Source organism: Uloborus diversus, chromosome 10, assembly GCF_026930045.1.
Source record: "Uloborus diversus isolate 005 chromosome 10, Udiv.v.3.1, whole genome shotgun sequence".
Classification (NCBI taxonomy): Eukaryota; Metazoa; Arthropoda; class Arachnida; order Araneae; family Uloboridae; genus Uloborus; species Uloborus diversus.
This window is the reverse complement of record NC_072740.1, coordinates 21,908,619-21,926,831: the sequence shown is the minus strand read 5'-3', so window position 1 is coordinate 21,926,831 and position 18,213 is coordinate 21,908,619. Positions and strand designations below refer to the sequence as shown.

Sequence of the window (18,213 nt, the reverse complement as noted above, 5' to 3'; positions counted from 1 at the left end):
AAAGGGAAAGCTCAGTAAAGAGCTATACCTTTTATAATAAATCAGAACAGTAACTTTGGTTAACCAATGGCAGCAACTTCGGTTGAATTTTAAGGTAAGTTACATGTCGTTGTTGCTCCAGTATATATATCCTTGACGTCGTATTGCAATGTGGTAAGTCATAGCGTTTTTCTTTAATTTTCACTTAAGGCTTAAGCATTTGGATGCGATTTGGTTTTCCCATTAAAAGCGTTGATGTTGAAATCACTTTTGTCAAGTAAGTTTTTTTTTTAATTTTAGACTAACTAAAATATTTTTAATACTTAATGGGGTAATTAAAAGCTCATATAAAATATGCAAGTTAGGTTTTTTATTATTTAGGTATCAAACCTGTGTACAATATCATGTTTCTTAATCAACTATTTATTTAGCCGTGTATCAACTGCGGATGCTTTTAACTGCCAACAGGTAAATTTAAAAAAAACCATGTATTGTAAGTATAGTTTATGTATTGTTTTCATAAAATATTGGCTTTAAATTAAACCAAGTTTTAGCAAAGTGAAATTTATGATGATGAGAATTCTAAGCATATATTGTACAGATTCAAGTAACAAATATTTAATTCTATGCATACTGTTGTAAAAAAATAATTAGTAAAATAAAAGATGGTAGTTAAATTAATGAATATAACGATTAATAAATCTTCATTACAGAGTGATTTATTCCTTGCTTGAACTAATGTTTACATTCAATACGAAATATGTATTGTCTTACGAGAAGTGATAACGGAAAAAACGAAAAACCACCATGAAGTTAGGCAATACTATTGTCTGCTTAGTGCTGTGAGGACTTGATTTCGCGCCACTTTGAGTGATACTTTTTTAAGGCATAGCAGTTTTTCGACTTAGAGTTTTTTTTTTTTTTTTTTTTTTTTTTGTGAAAATTTGCGTACGTGGGAGCATAAGCTGAAGCGCAGTCAAAAACTTTTGCTAAGGAAATTTAATTGAAACAAATAGAATCATCTATTAACAATAACAACAGTTAGACGAAGTAAATGCTAGTGAGTAAACAGCAAAACCTCAGCTATAACTTTTCGTAAGACAGACATAGTACTTTAAAATGACATCTATGTCACATTTCTTTTGCAAAAATAGATTTTAAAACTATAATTGCTAATATTGTGTCTGGCTTTGTAAATCAGTTTCAATAAATGATGTGCACACAGTTGTTATTAAATATATATAGTATTATGTAACTGCATACAAAAGCGCTTTAATATAAAGTCATTACAAAAAAATGTTATTGTAATACATGTTATGTTTTGTAATGCTTTTTGTGTTTAAAAACGTTTTCCATTTATAATATATTTTTATTTTTTAAAACTTTCCCCTTAAATAGAACTTGTTCAAGTTTCTACTGTTCCTTTCATTTTTAATGATGGTTATGCGAAAGATTTTCATCAATTTTAGTAATATTTACGAAAGTTACGTACCTGAAAGTTTCTTAAAAGAAAAAAAAGAATGTTTGTTTTAAAAAATAATTATGGGAAATCAGTCACAGTGGCTACAATTATGTTTAGATTTGCTTTAAAATATAATATTGTTCATCCTCCTTACAATCATTTTTTTAAAGCGTTTCTTTTGATATGTAAGTATTTTTTTTTTTTTTTTTTGTCAGCGTAAAATTGTCTGGTCATAACCTCGAACTAACACTTATACAAAACCAAAGATATATTTTTAAGCCTTAAACAATATTGTAGATTTTGGTAAATCATTTACTGATTTCGTCATAAAAAAATTTCCACTTTATAAAGTTTTACAATATCTTAAGCTTTAACAACTGTGGCATGAAAAATAAGTCTGAAAATTATATACCAGTACGGAGCTCAGATTTTAAATAAATTAATCTTTTAAATTTGGAAAGAGAAAATATGATAAACATTATTTTCTGTAGATTTTGAAAGTTTTTAGGAAATTGGTTTTTAGGAATGTTTTTAGAAATGATTGAATAATGTCTTCAAAATTTACAAATGTGGAACTAAAAGAGTGGTATTTAAAATTATACGAATATGTGGTTTTCAAACTTTTCTTATGGCATGCATAATTTGTTTTACAATATATATGTTTTAATTTTTACTTAATTATATCAGCGTAACAACGACCATCATTTACGACCAGTAAATTTTATAGGTGTTGGTCTAATAGTAGAGAGTTAGAGAGAGTGTTACTGCAAGTGCGCTGCAAAAATCCATAGTAAATGCATTTATATTTTAAGTTTGGATGAAAATTCTGTAACGTTTTCGCAAATTCAAGTTCTAATAAGAAAATATTAATACAGTTTGAATAATTAGATGTCCATTTAACACTCCCGATCGATCTGATACTAGATTTTAGTGATTCAATTTTGTTAAAGTAAAAATTCTAATTAACTTATCACAGCATTATGTTTAAACATAAGCATGGAAGTATAGCAGAGAATTAAACTGGCATGTTTTAGTTTCAAAACTGGTGCATTCATTGAATTAACATCTACAAAATGCACATGAACGGCTGCCAAAAGAGCTTAGATGACTAAATTTATGAACATCTGATCTACCATAACTAAGCCTTTAAAAGTGCTAAAAGATTGACGTTTCTGAAAGCACTCACAATAGCAGTCTTATAAAAGTTGTACGTCAGTGTTATCATGAAGATGATGAAGATGTAGAAGATAAACTCATGATGAGTTTAAATGAATTCCCATACTTTATTACACATAATCTCTGTGGGTAATACATATATATATATATATATATATATATATATATATATATATATATATATATATATATATATATATATATATATATATATATATATATATATATATATATATATATATATATATATATATATATATATATATAGTATTCACTATTTTTCAATTTTTATTTTTATAATGTCTTACCTCGTCAATTTTTTGTTTTTAATCTTTTTATTTGTTTATTTATTTACTTTTTTTTTGCAACTGCTGTAAAGCAAACACCAGTAAAAATTAGGTCGTTTCCACAATTTCAAACGGTGCCCCATAGACTGTAAATGTGGCCATTTTTTGCCATTTTTTTAATAAAAATAACCAATTTTCTTCAGATTTAAAAGAAAAAGGAAATACAATTTTGTGTACCATGAATGAAAGAATTAATATCAAATAATCATACAGACATAGACTTCATTTTTAGCATTAAGTATGTGCTTTAAATTTAATTAGAGTGAAAGACGGTAATAGCAAGAAATAGAAAAATAATAATATTTTATTTTAGTTTTGTCTCCCTTATATATACACACACAATCTACGTGGTAACTGGACCATTACTTCTCTAAAACGTATTTTCTTTCTCCTTTTCTTTTATCCATAGCTAGAGTCAGACCTCATTTCTAATATTCCATTTGATTTCCCGGCGATTCTTTATAGTAGTTTCTACCTATGATTGTCCATAAAACTCCCCATTCATTACAGTACGGAGCATTTCCATAAACAATTCAGTTATCAAAGTAGTAATGTCAAGTTTCACGACTTCTGCCGAAAGTTTCAGACAATCCCATGACTCGTCATAAAGGATGCATGATGATACCTTACGCCAGATACTTAATAAGAGGGATAAATTCTCTTTATTTTAGCCGTTGAGAAAGGCAATAACTACTTTGGCGACCTCAATGGAACAATATACAGTTGGGTGTGGAATTAAAGTTGAGTTACAAAGACTCATCAGTTTACTTCCGTCAGTATTACTGAAGAATTACAGTTTGGTTTAAAAATATCAGTAACTGTTAGAAAAAGATTATAACTTCAGTTAATATTTTCTTTTTTTTTTCTTTTTTTTTTTTTTTTGCCTTTCTACGTGATTTATTTATTTATTTATTTTAAATTTATATTTACTTTATTACACACGTTTTTCTTTTCCTTCCTTTTTTAAATCAGCTTTGGGTGCTTTTATTATTGGTTTGATAAGTTCTAATTTTACAAATATGGATGTTTGTTTGGTTATTATTATATCCAAACTTATTAAACTTCGTTATTTAAATTATTTTTGTTAAATGTTTTCGTTGTTTTATCACATAACATACAGCATTTTTTTTCCAATTAATATATCTTTATTTTAGAAGTTTCTTTAGAATTGTATATTATTGTACTTGCTTTTATTTGTGTGAATTTTTGAATTACTATTTTATTTTACTTACTCCAATTTTGATTTTTTCTCCTTTAAATCATGCTTAACTAAGTTAGTTATGATTTAACCAAATCTATTTATGATGTTTTCCAATTAATTTAAGTGAATTTGGGATACGTTTTTTTCGGTTTTATTTTTTCTAATTTTTAATATTATTATTTAGAGTACAGTTAATTTAATATAACAGTAGCGCACAATTCTTACTTGTATAAATCATTTACTTTTTTATGTTTTCTTCACATATTATGGTACTGTAAAGACGCCATGTTACTACGAATTAATCCCCCAAAAATATCTAACATCGCCAACTAAGCCTATACACGGTATTTAAGCTTAAATAGTTGAAAAACAACTTATTTTCCGTTAAAAAAAGGCTTTTTTCAGTAAATGTACTTTTATCGGAATTGAAAATAATTTTCTTATTTTTGTCCTGCTTCTAATACACCTTGTAAACGAGATAAAAATGTTTAAAAACCTAGTCATAATAATGTATACATATTAAGAACTGCGTGAGAGAAAATTTCGTTTTAAATTAAAAAAAAAAACTAATGAAATGTTAAGATTGATTTTTTTAACCCTCTAAACAACGTCAAGTTATTATTATTATTATTATTATTGAAATTTTTATTTTCCCCGGGTCGTGTTTTGTGTTTCCACTACGTGCATTGAGGGCAACGCACCTATATTTCTCCATGTACGTCTTCATAATACGTTTTTGTCGCATAGGATACTCTGCATCATCGTCTTTTACTTGAATCTTGGTTGGTACCGAAAACAAGAACATCCTATTTGCGAATATCGCGGCTTTCTGCTCTAAGTGAAGTGAACCAAACATGGCAAAACGCTCTGGACACTTAGTTAATAGCTATTCCTAATAAATATGAGGTAGTAAGAAGCAAAAAGGGATGCAAGTGGCAAAATTTAAAATTTAGAGATAACCGGTACAAATGGTAGGTGAACCTCTCCTTTGTTTTGGGGCAAGAGATAGTACTAGTAGCCCTGGTAAGTGCTGCTGTACAGCATGATTTAGAAAAAAATTTCAATGAAAGCGTACCTAGGATCTGATCTTTAAACGCGTTTTACTCGAAACTCAATGTAGTCCACTTGCATCCCTTTGCTTCTCACTGCCTCACATGTCAAATACAACTAAGTAAACACATTCTATTAAATCAAAAATATCATTTGAAAGTAGTTTTACAATAGTTTACGTTTTCAAGTATCAGAAAAAGTACTTCCGAACAGTAACGCAGAGGGCTCATGATACTTCGAAAAACAAATAACTTTATCCTATTTATTTTAAAATATTACATCTTAGCAGTGTTATTTTTATGATATTTAGTATGCATAAAAATTCTGAAAAGATAGACTGAAATTCAAAAAAAAAAAAAAACTTTTGGAAACAATGCAATCAACTATAAATCATAGAATTAAAAAAAAAATGTTTCAAGAACTAAAAAGCAATGTTTATAAACCTTACTATTTTGATTGTGAATACTTCAATGTGTCAAAGACAAGCTCAATTTTTGTAGTTATTTCTTCTTTAACATCAGGTTTATTTTAATTTTCTTTTAGAAATTAAAAGCGTAAAAAGCTGACACTTGTTCTTATGTTTCCGCTCACACACACTCTCTCTCTATCATTATTTGTTCCGCAACATTAATTTTTACAACGTAATTCATTTATATTTAACTTCTAAGATTTTCTAAAAAAATTCAACATGATTTGCAATTTTTTTTAAACAAAATGGTATTCAATATTTATCATTTAACGTTTTAAACTAGCATCTTTTACAAAGAGGTACATCTTAGTCTTTCGATGATTGATTATAAATATGAAAAAGTTCAAGATGATGAAATGACCGTTTTATGATGATTAAGTTTTTAGACAAGAGTGTTTCAATCAAAACTTTGAAACTATTTATTTAAATATTAAACATGTTAACAAAGGCATATTTATTAGTCTAAAAACATAAGAAATGAAAAAAAAATAACGGAAAGGAAATATTTTTGTTTTTATTAGAATAGCTATTAAAATATATAGAGTTAGCTTCATTTATATTAGAATACAAAAATGCAGCAAATATATTTTACTGATGTACTACAAGATCAAAACGACATCAACAAAAGTAATAACGTACATAAAAAACGATGCTTGGATTCCAGTTGCTGCTGAATCCTTAAGTGCAACAAATTGTTCGCCTCATATTTCCTTTTCAAGTTCAATAACGTTACTCAGCTTTTCCCCAATCCCGACCAACATTTAACCCTAAATTAAACCAGTCAAACAAAACTGATATAATCACTAAATGAAAATCTAGCTTAAACGCATTCCACCTAAACTCCATCGTTGTGAAGTAGTGATTGTGACTCTAAGCTCATATAACGGAATCCACGTTAAGTTGATTATTCATGTAAATGATATCACAGTTACTAGAAAGCACATTTAACTTATTAAACTTTACTTCCCCGGGCCGTCTTGTACCGCGCGTCATGTGATTCTCTTCATATGTAACAGGAATTGCAATGGAATTATTTAGTAAAATTTCATCAGGCAGTCATTCATAAAATACTTTAATTTCGAAAGACGAACCACGCTCTTAAGTCCTACAAGATGGACTAAATGCAGCCTTTACATTAGTCATAAACGTAATTCTAATGGAAGGAACTGCTAATCCCGGTCTCAACGGAAGCTTTGCATGTGTGCATGATATAGCAGATATCTTGTAAATATATACATGGAAAACGTAATTATAAGCCTTATGTTTAAATTAGCTTATCTCTTTTGTGGAAGTTGTCCCTAGGATTCAGTTGCTCTCTAACCGGAATGTATTCTCTGAAGAATTTAGTTCTTTAATTCAAATTTGCTGCAATAGTTCTGTTAGTGTTTAAATGCACTTATACGTTTTAGTACATTTTCCTTATAATCTTTGTTTTGAAAAAAAAAATGTATTCTAATAGCAAGTTTTCAATTAAACAGTACTATAATGCATTGCATCGCTTTATAGAAAGGAGATTAGAAACAAAGGCGACATTTGATCAAGAGAAACACTTGATTAGCTAATTTCATTTACTGTATTTAGAATTGTTATCTGTGGATCAAATGTAACATAAGCATAACAGCATGTAAAAAAATCGGTGCTGTTATTTCTTCGGTTTTACAATATACCTTAAACTGAAACATTAACTGAATTTTTCTTTCTTTCTTTCCGTCCTTTTTTTAAACTTTTCTAACAGATAAAACGTAAGCAAAAGATTTAAAAGTCAAACTTAATGATAAAATATAAATTAGAAGAATTTCTTGCAAGCATTAAAATCCTAAAAGTGAAACGATGCTTCACATTACTTTCTTACTCTTGTACGCATTATTTTATACTCTTGTATGCATATTTGATAACAGGTGAATTTTAATGACTCAAAAATATGTGCATGTAGGGGAAGAGTGCTTACATTGAGTCACGAAAATTCAATTCCTTTTTTTTATCATTAAAAAACACCGAAATCAAATTCTTTGAAATAACACAATTTTCGCCATTGTAATAGGTATTATGAAAATGAATAAAACTATGCATTCACAAAAACGAATAAAAAAAAAGCGAAATTCTATTTTGTTTCACTTTTTCCCCAGTAAGCAGGAACAGTGAGATACACATTTTTTGAATTAGCAAATTTTGAAAGAATCTAAATTTACATGGAAAAATATGAATAAATGTTGCCGTTTTGTTTTGGTAGGAGCTATTGCCTTTGGCAAGGTAATTTTTATGTTGCCAATGCACACATTACTGACATCAACCACGTATTTTGTTGGGACTGAGATATAATGTATTTGATGGTTCTGGATTAATATATTTCGGCTTAAAATGTCATCTTGTGATGTAGCATTTCATAAGGAGGGAATGCTTTCACTGTAACCTATCTCTATCATAAGTACAACACTTTCTTCCCTGTCCGTTTAATCAAATCCGAAAAATAAGTTATCTGACTTCCTTTTTTTAGGCATGTTGTAATGTTAAAATATGGATTAATATTATTACTTCTAGTATATTGCAATGAAAAAATGAAAAATAATAATGTAAACTGAATTTGAGTTTTCAAAAGTTTTACATAGCTGGAATTATCCTAACAGCAAATAAATTGCTGTTACCTCCCTGTTCTCCCTGTAGTATCCACTCCTCTTCTACTAATGTTAGAAGTATAACTTTTAACATGGCGCGTTAGAAGTATAACTTTTAATGCTCATATTTTAGATTTTTAAACACATAAAAAACATTTTAAGCCTTTTTAATGGACCTTTCAATTTTACAAGATTTCTTTTCTGGCATCTGAGGTTTAAAACTGTTACATAAAAACTCAAACAACTCAAAAAAAAAAAAAAACCTAAATGTGAAGAGCGTTAATTGAAAAAAAAAAAAATGCAAAGCAAAGTTGCCTTCGAATGAGCAGAAGAACATTTAAATGGAAAACAAATCCTAGTTTGTTGCAAACCGATTAAGAAATGATAAATATTAGAGATTCATCACACACATATCTACAATTTTGACCGTGGTTCTGCAGGAATCCTTCTAAAAATTACCAAAATGAGGCCTAAAGCAGATTCTTATTTTATCACCAAATTTATAACCGATTGCCAAGTTGGCGACAAAAATCGTGACATTATTTTGCGAAGTGACCGTAATTCTATAACATTATTTTAGTCGGAATATAAAATTAATATCTATTTGCCAACAAACGTATAGTCATAGAACTTTTTATAAACATCAGATTAAAAAAAACGAGGTGCGCAGCTAGGCTACATACGAAATTTCAATCTTCTACGGCATTTTTTTTTTTTTTGGTTATGGAAATACAATGAAACGCACTTAGCGACTTAGCGAGAAAACTTACTAGATTGCTAACTCGTGGAGGGTCAGCATGGATTTCTTGGTTGTCCGCAGTTACATGCATGTAGGAACAGTTGAGCCGAAAAACTAATTAAAATTCACTCATTAGGGAGTTGCTAACTTGTCCATAGTTAATATACTTCATGGAAATATGTAATGCCATAACCTCGAGAGGTTGGGTTTCTTTATTTCTTTTACATACAAGACACCACGAGTCAGATTTACAACATAAAGAGAGGAAACAGCAGTCTGAGCACAGGTGGAAATTGAACCCGCTGCCTCCAGTATGCGAAGAGACGCTCCTACCACAGAGTCACGGTGGCTCCATTCATTTGGAAATAAAATTAGTATTTAGGCCGAAGTTTGAGTAAACATTTTTTAGTAGGGTAACGACCCCAGTAATTTCCACTTTAAGAGTTTGTCCTTAAACTTACCCCTGTTTTCATTTACTGCGAATATTTTTGTATCAAAGACTGCACATCTGTGCATCTATTTAGTTCATTAAAAGCAAAAGTATTTGAATGGATATTTTTGTAATGATATATGTACAAAAAATTACCAAAATCTCCAGTAATTGGCACCTGATATCCCAGTATATGACACATTGTGATCCAGTGATTGGCACATATTAATAAACTGGAAAATTACTTTATTCTTCATTTTTTGATTACATACAAATTTTATCATCATAAGAAACATAATTATGGTTAATTTAAAGTTGGTAATTTTACACAAATTGATCTTAAATCACACATCTTGACATTCAAAAAGTATTTTAGAGAAATAAAAATAAATTTGTTACATGGCAAAAAATATCGATATTATTGCTGTTTCACCAGTCGGTATACAGTTTTGATTTTACGAATTATAGCTGTTTCTACAGAAAAAGGAACATTACCCGATGATTCTAAGGGACCATAAAAAATGAAACAATTATCTACAATTGCAGTATCTGACTGTGATGGACAAACATAGTTTTTTTATTATTTCCCTCAAAAATTCATCAGGAGATTCTTCAGGATTCAAATCAATAGTACAACCTATGTAATATTGTTGCAGCAAAAGTATCAGAAATCACACTAGTGACACATTACACAACACATTAGTGAATATTGGCACATGTGCCAATTACTGGAGACTAGCAAAACTGAAGCCCCACTAAATGGCATCCATCATTACTTCAAATATCCAAAAAGCGACAAAAAATATACTTCTACTCACTCAAAGTAACACCATTCAACTAAACAAAACTTTTAACAACTAAAATTTAAAATATATTTTAACTCAGATTTTAATGGATTGATGTGCATGCTTCCCGTAAGCCAGAGAAGAATCTTTTGCAACAAAAATGTCTGATTTGATGCAAGCCACAATTTTTTCTCCTTCCTGTGCATTGCTACTATTTAGCAACATGAATTGAAGTTATAATCTTTAAAGTAAATGTACATTCAGTTGGTATATAGCCTTCTTTAAAAAAAAAATTGATATGAATCTTATTTTAGGACATTTTTATTGGAAGTGCCAATCACTGGGGACCTGCCAATTACTGGGAGTGTTACCCTATAACGTATTAGTATTCAAAAAGCGAGACATAATTCATATTGACGTTATCTTAAAGGGTAGAAACCGCACCAAAATAAGTATTTATCTTAACAACCTACTTGCAAAAGACGCAACCCTAATTATTGGTACAATAACTCTTTAAAAAAACTTTTTAAAAAGTGTACTCCTTTTAATTAAATAAATAAGGCTAAATGTCGAACTGCTATTTTCTTTGGCTTTTAAATTATCATTTTTAAAGACATTATTTATCTCCTATTAACATAAAAATGCTTGAAAATTATATTCGAAAGAATATCTTTCTACATTTTTTGTTTCATAATAATTTCTTTCCTTTTATAAAACACTCTTATACTGAAATTTATCTTCAAGAAAAAATTTAATACTAACTTCTTTCTTAATCTTTAGCGCTAAATTATGCAACTTTTAAGACATATTGACAAAAAGAAACAAAACGAATAAAATGTTCAATCTTACAGCCATTACTCATTCTTATCACTTGCTTTTGTTAGAGCTTCCTATGCCATGATTTTCTCTTTTCTGCTTAAAAACTTTATACACTTCTGCGGCAAAATTTGCAAATGAGTGTGTGGTCTCAAGTGTTCTATTCATGTTTCAGCAGCGAAACATTGACAAAGCATTTGCATAATTCAACGTAAAAGATTTTGATCACTAACTTAGGAGGAAAAAATGTTGCAAAAGATTTCGTATTTTTCTTATGTTTAGCTATAACAAAATGAAAAAAAAAAAAAAAAAAGACACAAAGAGCTGGTCAATATTTTTGCCAGTTTATGAGACTTTTTCAAGACTTTCTTCATGATGCTTTGTATTACTTCCGAAAAATTTTAATTCGGTTACAAACATCTGTGTCATAACAGTTTTTTCGTTTTTTAACAAGCATTTATTTTCAAGTTTTTCTGTGTAATCACACTTTAATGTTATTTTACTTTGTTTCTTTAACCTGTACTCCTGCAGTTATTTACTTTTGCAATATAAGCAATGTTTTTTTTTAAGAAAAAGTAAACTTTATTATGCTTTTCCTAGCATGTGAAATGTTTTAATGCATTTTTAATTGACAGAGACTATGTTCATGAAAATATACATGTGTCTGTTGATTCAGTATAAGGTTTAAAATATTTTTTTTAATTTTATTTAAGGCTTTTTTTCTAATTTTTAACTAGGTGTTTTCAATCAGTTTGTGCTTCAATGCACCATAAAATTATTAATTAAGAGCGAAAAAGACTATTTTTATTATTAACAATGAAAATTCAATTTTCTACAGAAAGCCTTTTTCATAAAGATTATCTTAATTTTTTGCAAATGCATTTTCGACGTGAACCTTTACTTTTCACGCATATTTCAAAGATTGTTTTTTTTTTTGGAACATATTATTACTTTATTTCAAACAACAAAGTTTGCAAATTTACCGGTTTTAAATTACGTAAGATAACCAGAGACCGAGAAAAAATAAAACAATCTTCAGAGCCAGGAAAAAAAATATGTTCCAGAAAACTTATTTCAATAGTTTATGGGTAAATTCAAAGTCTTAAGGCTTTTAAATATTCTTTTTTGTTGGACCCTGAACATAACTGCTTAAAAATTTTAGTTTAATCTAGCATTAGATATCTATAACTAAGATCGGAGCTAAGGTGCGTCTTATTTTTAAAGGTTTTATTTTTTCATTGGAGGACCCTCTCATTTTCTTCCTTTGGATGAAAGAAAAATTCACGTCTCTAAAAAATAAAATTGATCAATATTTAGAGGTTTCTACCATTGCTGCAAAATTTGTGAAATCTTACTTTTTTTACACTGATTTTTACAATATGTATTTTTATCTAACTATTTATCATTAATTTAAATTAGTGATGAATTAGATTGTTATTGACTTTGTATTTATATTATATTTTATTAAATCATGTTAATTTACTATAGCTACAATCAACTCTTGACCTCTCAAGTAACTGTTAGTTAGGAACTCAGAGAAAAACATGTTGTTAGTTAACAACCCAGAAAGAAAGTAAAGACGTTCCATTTCCATAATCATAAACAAAGTTAATGGAAACTATCAATAGATTGTTTGCTTGACATTGTTCTTGCTAATGATACTTTATGCAAGATTTCTATTTAAGACGAGAAATTATTTTTGACTAAACGAAAACCAGGATGACTAGACAAAATCGGTAACTAATTAACCTCTTTTGAGACTGAAAAACAGAACTTGCGCAAAAAGAAGACATTTTGAAAGAAAGACAATCATGAAGAATATGAATTTACTTTCGTGGAAGTATAGTTGTTTTATCCTCTGTTGTAACTGGATGTACTTCGACTGATCCTGAAGAACAAGAGTTTACATTGAAATTTGCATCTACATTTGGTCTTACTCTTGTATGTGAAACGCATTTACACATACAAGAGCATAAATGTCAAAATGTCAACTGTTGCTTCAAGTATATTTTATTTGAAATCTTCTTGTCAGAAGAGGATGTTGCTCTTAATTGCTTTAAAAGCTACATTTCTGAAGAGACACTACTGAAGATTACGAGCCAATACTACATTCTGAAGGCTACATTTCTGATATTCTAAAATGGTATTTTCCTAAAGAAATCTAAAAGAACAACTCCTCCAATGAAACACTGTGCAGCAGATGCTGTAGAACTGAAACCAAACGGAAATATTAGAAGATTTTATTACTAACATTCAGATTTTTCTCCATAGGGGTCTTTTCATCAAGTTTTAGAAAAGTTATTATCAAATAGTTTCGATGAGTAGTAAAAATCAGAAAAAGGCTTGTATTTCTCTCATACTAGTAGCTAAGGGAGAAAAATTATGATATGAAAGGCGTAATCAAACATTTACATGCTTTTTGTTTGACATTGTTACATGACATAGCAACCATTAAATTCTTATTACTTTATTGCATGTATACGAAATAAGTATTTGGGTTATGAATGGCTAACCTCATCAACCTGATTTCATCTTGATTTCAAGTATTACAGTAGAAAATTGGGAATTTATTTTAATTTTTTTTCAGAATGAACGTAATGTTAATGTTAATGCTAGCAACCACTAAATTTGCTTCAAAGTCTGGCAAGTTTTTATAAGATGAACCCTAATCCAATCACAATAGCATTAAACTGCGTAAATATTCAGTCATTACCTTTAGATCCTTTAAAAGGAAAAAAAAAGTCAATCAAACTCAATTGTGACTTTATTTTACTTGAGTAGTGTCTGACATTACAAGGACGACAGGCATTAAATTTATCCCACCTTTTCAGTATTCAAAGACATAATGGGAAACATTATTATCAGTGCTTCAGAATCGCTTCCACGTCAATCATTCAACATTGGTCGACGAAAAGCTTACCGCAAATTTTTCTCAAGGTTGAATAAAAGAAAAGATCACAATGTGTCAAAAAAAAAAAAAATGTAGGGACTTGGGAATCGACGACATTTCTTTTCATCCAAGATGATACAGAACACGTTCGGTTTTTTTAACCACCGAGCCCCAACAATTACCACGTGCAATTTATATTTATTAAACCATGTGGTATTTATATTTTTTTTAAAAATATCACAATATGCACAAGTAGCAAATATTTCACATAAAACATTAATTTGTCTATTTGACTCCACAAAAAAAAAAAACGTAATATGAAATGTTTAATATTTATTTTAGTCTTCTTTTTTGACGATCTTCTGTCGCAGTACTGAAACGTAATCCGTTGTGTTTCACGATAGGTATAAGGGGCATTCAAATGAAACCTGGACACTAGTGTAAAGTAACAATAACGATTTGATTAACTCAAAAATAGTTGCCAAAACTGTTGGCTCATTTATCTCTTTGCTACATTAGTCCGTCGATTCCATCTTTGAAGAAGCTAGTAGGCTGCTGTCGGATCCAGGTCTGGACTCAGTCATACTTTGTAGTCCGATCCGTCGACACTCCTTCGAATCGATGTCCACGAATAGCTTGTTTCAGAGGTGCCCTCCAAAACATCTGACTCATGAACGTCACACGAGGAAAGGTCTGGACTGTACCCTGAATGTTAAGCGTTTCCCACCGAAACTGCTGCAATGTCGTCTTCATTGCATTGGCCGTGTTTGGGCACTTTTGAACAACATGCCTGGCCGTTTCGACTTAAAGGCCCGTCTAAGGTTATGTAAAGTGGCTGGATAACACTGGGCATTGATGGTGATTCCCCGTTCCAGGAAATCGACATGCAGTGGGCCATTGTGATAAAAAAATAAGGACATGTTCCGTAGTGCACGATAACTTGTGTGACCACCTTCTCTTCGGTGGGAAACCACGCTGTCAATGTGCACCATCAAACGTTGCGCATGCGTCAGTCCCTCTACCAATAGATGGTGAATGAACCTTATAGATAACAAACAAAACTCTTCTCAGTAGTTAAAAATTTTACAACTATTTATTTATATGAACAGTTAGATAACAATCAACTGACGATGAGTCATATGTAAGCTTCATCCATATCGAATTAAACTAAACTCCTTTTCTGAATTAGTCATTCATTTGTCATTTTCTTAACCCTCGCCCATTGAGATTCATCTAAAAAATAATTTAATTATAAGAGTTTTAAAGACAATACTCGTCTGCTCACACAAATCAAAATTAAATGAATGTGGAGTATTATTAAAAAAACATATATTTTGGTTGAGTTTTTTATTAATATCCTAGTTCAAAAGAAAAATGAAAATTAGAGGCGGTTAATTTATCATAGGCAATTTACCTGTTTTTCGGCGGTTACACATGTAAGCCAGTAATTTAAGTTTGGGCCCCCTGCTTACGGAGCAAGTTACAACAGCTGTGTTCTTGCTCACTTCCGTTTGATCTTGACTGGACAATTTATGCCATCCTCCATTGGAATTATGGTATCTCTACACATTCGAAACCAGCTTGTAGTTATACCGCGTACCATAGGAAAGGGTACGTTGCCTATAGTACCCCATCACTCTCAATTCCCGATTTGGGCAGGAAAAAAAACAAAATTTCAACGATTAGTTTTTGTGTATGACCTCCATTTTGTCGTCGGCAGGACTATGTGTAGCTGTATGGCCGGCTGCCAAGGATACATTAGTGACGTCGGGGCCATGAAACTTGCGACAGATATTTTAAAGATTGTTCCATCGCAGAGGTGGGGAAAGAGTGCCCCTGAGGCCGCATCAGGTCACCGTGAGTTTTTTGTGCGTTTTCTTACAAAAACAGGCTCTTCTATTAACACGTCACTTTCTTAATTGCATTAGTTTGAATATTATTTTAAAAAATTGGTGCGTATAAAATAATCGGGATTATGTTCGAAATAAGACATACGTCCGTGTTACACTATTTTCAGTTGTCGGCTGAAAGTCCAGACACTAAGTATAGTGATATAAAATATTCAATTACTTTCGAGCATGAAATAAACTCAAATGTTGCACTATATTTTTCATACTACATTTAAATTATTTTGAGCAATATTGCTTCCTTTTTGAAACAGTAATTTATTTATTTTGTCTGTTTTTAAATGATTCATTTACATTTGTTAGTGTAATTAAACACATAACAAAGAAATAATAAAACATATTTCTACTTTATTATTTTCATTTCCAGTCTCATTCAAATACGTATTGAAACAAACGTGTTTTAACTCCTGTGTTGTTAATACAAATATATTTTTTATTGTAGCTTATAAAGAACAATAAAAAGGAGACTTTATATTTTTTATTACGTCTGGATCATACGATAAAGTGATAAAACTACAATTATTACATTAAAGCTGCATTTATATATTTATAATGTATGCAGCCTCCTTGGCTACTTTCTAATTTAAATGTTATCACTAGTGGTAAAAAGATCCCCACCTCTGTTCTATAGCATGAGTCATCATTTAGTTGTTTTTCTTGAGACTTTTTCATTAAAAAAACAGTAGCCACTCCTTCATATCATGACTTTCTTCATATTGAAATCAATGAAAGGAAAATATTTTAAATTTCTCACGTAAGCATAATCATATATTGTTTTGAATGTGAACTCAATTACAGCAAATAGCAAAGACGTAAAATTATAATATTACCAATGTATTCAGTTAAGATCGCATTATTGATGATGTGTTCTGTGATAAATTGAATGCTTTCCTTGTTTTTATATTGTATTTATTAAATTTAAGCTTATTTTGTCTTCGAAGAAATTAAGTCCTTCTTAATTGCGAAATGCTTATGGGCAATTCCGCGAAAATGTCAACCTGAGCACCAAAATTTCAATATTAACGAAACAAAAAGTATTGTATATCATTTAAAAGCTTAAAATATATATTTTTAAAGTGTACCAAGTAAATTTTAAATTTATAATTTTTCGTATTGAAAATAAGCCGTAACAGATGTCTATGTCCTTTCCGGATTGTTTGTGGAAAATTTGGTCTGTATTAATCAACATTTTTCTAAAAAAAAATTCTAACTAAAAGCAAAAAAAATGTTAGTGTACTTTTTTATACTCATAATATAGTTTTATACTGAAAGTTTATACCAAAAAATATCTTATAGTGTTTCGTTCAGAAACAATCTTAAAATCAGTTTATGAAAATATCAGTCAGTTACCATAAAAAATCAACTTTTTCCCCTCAGCATGAAAATTATTAGTGGAAATATTCCAAAATCATATTATCAGCCTACATCAGGAGTATTTAAATGCTGAATAAGTCGAATTGGAAGTTTGCAAACGGAACACCGAAAATTCCTCGGTAAATGTCTGACATTCTGTTTAACTTTAAAATAGCTGCAATGTATTTATTTTAATACTCCTGAAAACAGAATTATTTTATTTTTAGCCTTTTTAGTGATATTAAGCAACCCAACTCTTTTAACTTTTAAGAATGATAACATATTTTATAGATTTTATTCATTATTCATTTTTACATAATTTAGTAAAGCTTGGGTCTAAACCTCGAAAATAATTGCCTAATATTCGAAAAATACATCAATTCAAAACAGAAAAGAAAAGCATTTTACAGCTAGTACAGCCAAAAAATAAATTTACAATATCACAACTTTCACAGGGGGGGGGGGAAGAATTTCAGGAATTAGGGAAGTGACTGCTTAGGAAGTTTCTTGTGATCTACACTACTTTGTAGTAAGTGAGAGATGGTAATAGGGGGAAAGGCTAAGGGGAAAATTCTTGATAAAATTACTTGTTCAATCATATGAGTGGCTAAGATGACGTAGATGAAATAGAAATAGTTTACTTTTTAGAGCTCAATAATTTTACAAGGATGTGAATCATTTAAAAATACTGAAGGAAAAAAAAGGGATTTTCAAATCCTCTAGCAATTAAAAAAAAACTATGAGGAAAAAGAAGTTATCGATAGAAAAAAGTACAATCTTATTTTAATTGCTTTTCTTTTGCGTGGAGTTTTATTTACAAATTCTAAGGCTGTTAGACATTCGATCAAACACATTTATAAATGCTACCGAAAAAAAAAATCAATACATATCGAAGGAAGTGCTGCAGAGTTGCAAGCGCCTACAGTTTCTGTTATTTTTTATATATTACAGCTAGGGTACACTGAGGGTGTAGACTACTTGAACAAAATACTAGGTA

At 29.8% G+C, this 18,213-nt stretch overlaps 1 protein-coding gene across 1 annotated transcript in view; it reads left to right on the top strand.

Moving 5' to 3' along the window:
* LOC129231365 (fasciclin-1-like) overlaps nt 1-18,213 on the top strand; it is a 281,260-nt gene that overhangs the window by 170,115 nt on the left and 92,932 nt on the right. The window lies entirely within an intron of this gene.